This window comes from Halyomorpha halys, unplaced genomic scaffold, assembly GCF_000696795.3.
Source record: "Halyomorpha halys isolate HHAL.00 unplaced genomic scaffold, Hhal_1.1 Scaffold110.1, whole genome shotgun sequence".
Taxonomy (NCBI): domain Eukaryota; kingdom Metazoa; phylum Arthropoda; class Insecta; order Hemiptera; family Pentatomidae; genus Halyomorpha; species Halyomorpha halys.
In genome coordinates, this window is record NW_027112640.1 from 1,603,379 (window position 1) to 1,609,831 (window position 6,453).

Here is a 6,453-nt window from a genome sequence, read left to right on the forward strand (position 1 = left end):
TCTTTTACCTACTTACAGATAGCAGCACCAATCAGCTCTCCACAACTCTCCTTGCAAACAGAATTGTGAACTTACCTTTATTTATTGTTGATTCATTTAAAGTTTATAAATTAGGCAAATTGTGAGTATTAGTGTGCAAAACAGGCTCCACAGACGGGAACTTCAAAATTCAATTATATATAATGCTACAAGTTAGTATAGGTACGGCTTCCAATGAATTGGAGTTAGGGGATTTGTTTACCCAATTTGAGCGAGTGGCAATCGTAAAGGTGGACCAGACATAGCCATATTCTCGGCAAGCATGAATGCAGACAAGACCATGGACCAGGCCGCCGCAGCGGCCCAACTCATCGCTAACATACTACGAGACATAAACATTCACATCAATCCACGCCATCACCTTCTCATATAAGAAAACTCCCAACAGAGCACCTAAACTCAACGAACAGACAATACAAACCAAGAAACATCTCATTTACCTAGGCATTAAACTAGAAACACATCTATCTTTCACTGCACACATACAGAACAGAATACAAATCGTCAAATCAACATAATACCAATTCAAACACCTCAACTACTCACCAGGGCTGTCACTCAGACTCAAATTACTCATCTACAAAGTAATACTAAGACCATCACTTCTACACGGCGCACCACTACTACACTATATTTACCCAACAGCCCTGAAATCACTACAACAATACCAAAACAGTACACTACAGAAGATATGTCGAGGGACATCTCTAGAAAGACGTAACATGATACACATTCATAACGAACTGCAGTTAGAAACTGTACAACAACACATCACACGGAGACACATTAAATTCTTTGACAGTATCCCTGCTTCCTTCAATCCAGTATTCCAGTCTATCACTTCATCCCCCCTTCCTGCGAGGTGGCAGGGCAGGAAAGGTTCCCAAAACCCTATTAACATCACCTCATAACTCCATCTACTGATGCACCTGTCGAGGTTGTCTGGTCTTAGGCGATTTCTCCAGCCTGATATCTCTTTACAGAAGGCCCACGACAAGGCGTATTCATTAATAGGTTAGAAAGGAAGGCCGTGCCAGGGGATGAGCCCTGGACACTGACTTAGGTAGAGGAGGTCTAGGTGAGAGAGTCTGAGGCAGAGTAACAGTTCTAGTTGCCGAGATGAAGCGGACGGACTAGAGCCGGGGAGAGACGGGAAATCACATTGGTTGCCGAGATGAAGCGGACGGACCAGTGTAACCGTTAGGAATTAGGTTACAATCTTAGTTGCCGAGATGAAGCGGACGGACTAAGATTGCTGGAGTAAGGGAGAGGAGATAGGCCATAGTCTAAGGTGAGCATTACAAAATCCAACTATTACGATAATAGATTAGCAGTAAACTTCTCTATTTCAAGTAGAGTGTACGCCACCAGTGCTATGATTAGACCCGGAGAAGGCTTGATCTGATGGATCAATCCCGGTGACAATTGAAGGCCTCATGTGATCGGTTATCACTCCACTCCCCCTCCCCCACACTTCTCTTTCGATTTCTGACTGTTTTTCTTATTATTTCACCATTATCTACTGTCTTTATTAATTAATGTTTTTTATTTTATCTTCTATGCGATACAACACGAGGAGGTCCTTCACCTCCGGACTTAAAATAGCTCCTTTTAGAATGGATAGCTCATATATAACATTAAACATAACAGGTAACCTTAAAATACCAAAGGTAGTAAAAGATAAGACCCAACACGAATTACTTTTCTTTTCACAGTAATGCACTCACTAATTCACTGTTTCATTCTGTTTTAGAGGGATCGAGGGAAAAAAAAAAAGGCTTGTACAAATCCTCGGTAAACAAAGAGCGGACCATCCACATATCAGTGTTATTCAGAGAGGTAAGCAAGGACGTACAAATGGTTTCAGCCATTGCACAGGGATTATATTATTTTTATTACAAAAAAAGAAAATGAAAGGAAATTAAATATAAATAAATAAGATTAAATATAAAACTTATTATAAAAAGTACCAACAAACACCTTTAACCTCCTAACAGCTCTCAGTTGCAACTAGACAAAGAACAATGGTGGAGATGTTACACGAGCGCTCTCACGAACCCCTTTGATCTGTCTCCAAAAAACCGACTCTCGACGGATCGTCTTAGGCCAACTCGTACAAGCCACAGGTATAAGGCGACAGCTGCAATCTAATGAAAGCAGTAATAATAATAGTTAAGTAGGAATTTTTTAAGTTCCCACCGTTGGAAATTTTTCCACTACTAAACGAATCCCTGTAAGCTCAGTTAAAATGACAGTCATCGTACGCAAGACAGACGGATTCAATCAAGGTTTTTGAATGAGAAACAGAACAGCAAGAAACTTGTGTAATGTTTCTTTTGATTCGTGATAGACAAAAAGATTTTTTGAGCATTATTTTGGACCCCAGCGGTAATAATGTGAAGCGCTCTATATAAATGAAACACTCTCCCTCCACTTCATACATTCAAATTGAAAGATCGTATTTTCAAACTTTCCCGATAATTCATCAGTATTGCTCCTACACGATCAACTTGAATCTTTGGTGTTACTGTTATTCCGACTGACTGTGTAATGGTCCCTTTAAAATTGCTGTCACACATTTGCCCAGCTTTGGCAAATTTGCGTATGCGCAAACGTGTAGATGGGTTGTTGGGATTGGCTGGTATAAGTCGACTTGAATTTGTTCCTGACCCGTTGGTTGTCAGTTCTTGGGAACAAATCAAAGTGCGCTTGTGCTGCAATCCTCACGTTTGTATTCAGTCAGCATTGTTTTAAAGCTGCCAACAGATAAATATTTGTGCTATCCGTGTTTTAGTTAATTTAAGAATTCCCCCAACCTTCGGATTTAATAGTTAGTTTAAAATTTTATATTATAAAAGTCTATCGAACCAGTGTAAATGCTTTGCTTCAAATTTTGTTAATTACTTTAACAATTTATTTTTCATTTAAAACAGCTAAAATATAAGTTCACAAAAGACATTAAATGTCTGTTAAAGTAAATGAACAAATATTTAATAAAAGATCTTGAACGGAAGTAGGATGGAACGAGAAAAGCAATGAGATAGTTTGAGCCCCCTCCTGTTCATCATTTATATGGATGAAATCCTGAAGATGTGCAAACTGAGGACACCCCGCAGTACTATTAGCAAATGGAATATGAAGACAATCCTGGCCCAGGCAATGGTATTTACGGATGACATTGTCCTCTTAGCAGATACTAAAGAGAACCTATAACAAGCTGTAACTTATTAGGAATGTGAGCTGGAAAGAAAGGGAATGACCATCAATGTCAGGAAAATAAAAATAATGCATATAACCCGGGAACATGAATACTTTGCAAAGGTGAAGCAATAGAAATAGTGGACGACTACACTTACCTCAGAACAGTGATCAACAGAAATGGAAAAGTAGACCAAGGAGATATCCAATAGGATAAAGAAGACAAATTCAATAAACTACAACCTCTGCAACACAGTTATAGGGAAGAAGGAGGTAGAGAAGAATGTTAAAGTACATATCTTGAAGGCTGTATACCTACCTACCCTGTATACCAGAATACAATGAAAAGACTACATCTCCAAAGTGGGAGAGAGAAGAGGAAAAAACTGGGATGCCATGAGGGTGGAATCGAGAGGCTTGGTTTGCTTGAACAGAGGCACCTCCATGCTGAAAGGCATCAAGGGGGAAGAGAAAGACGCACGGATACCAAACTTTTAAGAAAATTATATGTAATTAAAGCAATGCTTTATTAGTTATTACAATTATTACCTTGAAGGAAAAAAAATAAATTTTCATTAAAATAATATTTTTTTCACTTCTGGCCCCTCGCAGGGTACGCCCACAACTGACATTTGTTGCTTTCTTTGTTTATCAAGCATTACTATAAGTCTTGGGTTAGGGGCAAGTGGTAGAAGTGTAGACCCAACATAAGGTTCTGCAACACAATTGCATATTCGCGCATGCTCAAGCCTCTGGGTGGGTTGATTGAAGAAAGATAGTCAGCGTGGCGGTCAAGAATAGTAATAATATAAGAAAATTTTCTTCTCTTTTATATCTTTCTTAACTTTCACACTTACCATTTCCCTAAAATCAATTTTATACAGTCAAAAGATAATTTCCCTACTCTGGGGCTGCATAGGTCTATCGAGCTCACTTTCTCAAAATAATCTACAGTGATTGTTCGCAAGTAGCAATATCAACCGTCCCGAACTTTGTTTATTATTATACTGGGTGGAGGCATACCCGACTCTGCAAAGTGAAGCCAATACGAGTGGACGACGCTTCAGAGCCTAGGTTTACGTTGAGTTTAATACATATGACTGCCATTGTAATATAAACTGAAACATTAAGAAACCGGTAATTGGCTTCTAGGCCTCTGCCATCTCACTGGAGTTCATGATAAGGCCCACCTTTTTGGCTTCACTTTTCCTGATAGATTACAATCTCCATTATACTTCTTTCAAGTTATTGCGTCTTAGTGCAGAAATTATATGTTAGTTTTATTTCATTTGACCGTTGAAGCTGTCGCGTGGGAACAGCTGATCGGCTCTCTTGTAGGAACGGGAGTGAACCAACGCATCAGTCTGCAGTCCTATAACATAACCCTACAAGTTGTATCGTGGAGAGGGATAATTTTAAATTTGTTCATGTTAGAGGTGCAATAAAAAACATTTTATAAGTGATCGTAGAAAAGTGACGGAAGAACCTCTGTATCAAATTTATTAACCATTATTTCAAATATAAGACGGTAAAAATTTCACAAAGTGGTAAAGACCAACAAAGAACCTGATAAGGGTTGTGGACGCGAAATTAGCAAGGATATAGAGCATTGGACTTTGTTTTAGCTTGTTATAATCAATAAGGAGCCTTTGCATATGACCAAGAAATAAAAAATAATAATTATGGAATGATGTTATAAAAAAATAATGAAATAATAATAAGACATTGTGAAATAATTTGCAACGTTTTTTAAGTACTTCGTTTTGACTACTTGGCTTAGGATGACTGATGTTATATAGTATCTGCAAAATACGTGATGTAGTGAGTCATTGTTGACATACCTATCTTATCTGAGTGTCAAGAGATGAATTCCCTTTATATATCGATCAAAAAAAAAAAAAAATACAATAAACTTTAATATAGTTTTACTTTTAATTCCTTCGAAGAACTCTGTAATAAACTCATGGAGTTTAATTAAAAAGAAAATCTTTGTCCTACTTGGAGTGCAAAATAGTATTAAATCCAATCAGCAACAACATTATTAATGTTACATACACCAAGTATCAAAGGTATTCTATATTTATTTAGTTATTTTTTATTAATTTATCTATGTTTTTAGAAGTTGATACCCATTAGTGAATGTTAAGGATGCCCTACAAAATAATAAAAAAGCAGGATTCACAACGAAAATAATATTTACACGTTTTTCATTTAATAGTAAAAAATATTCGGAAATAGAAATTTTTTTTATTTACTTGTAACAACTGTTTAAATTCCCATCTATCCTGATTATTTTATTAATCCTAGCAAAGTAAAAAAATCAACGATTGAAAAAACTGCTAATAGTCGTTCACAATAATAAGGAAAACTTGAACAAAAAAAAAAAAATGCTAAACAGAATGTGGAGTAACCGATCGATATTTTTTGTGTGTGTAATAAACAGATTCAGAAGTTAAAATCTGCTTGATGATAGTAAAAATAGTGCCCGTTCATAATAGTTAATTGTTAGAGATAAAAGTTGAAATTGCTGCTTGTCCAGGACGTCTAGACGCACAGTAAATGTTTAACTGTTCAAGGCTAACAAAATATGATTATCATGAAAGAGTAACCTGCAAAAACATTTGATCCCACAAGTAAATGTAAAAAACAGGAAGGTTAATGTTCGAAAACGATTGGAAATTGGCTCAAATTTCATCTCGATCAAAAACATTTGATCCCACAAGTACATGTAAAACAAAAGGTTAATGTTCGAAAACGATTGGAAATTGACTCAAATTTCATCTCGATCAAAACTGTTCCTAATAATGTCAGGAGTTGATTGGTGTAGAATTGCCTTCAATTAGTTAAACCACCTATCTAATCACCCCATCTGAATTTAATTGAACTTTTGTATGCCTACTTACCTCCTAGAAAGAGAAAGTAGGAAAAGGTTCTGAAGAAAAAATTAATACTTCATCAGAACCAAATTGAACAAGAGATAATTGTTTAATTAGTTAAATCACTGCCTCAAAGGTTTACCTACCAAGTAAGTATAGATATATCACTAATAAATTAATTTAATTCTTTACAACACATCAAATTCTTTGGCAGTCTCTCTGCTTCCTTCAATCCAGTTTTCCGAACTATCACGCCATCCCTCCTTCCTGCGGGGGGGCAGGGCGGGAAAGGTTCCAAAAACCCTGTAAACATTGCCCTATAACTCATTCTGATGCAATC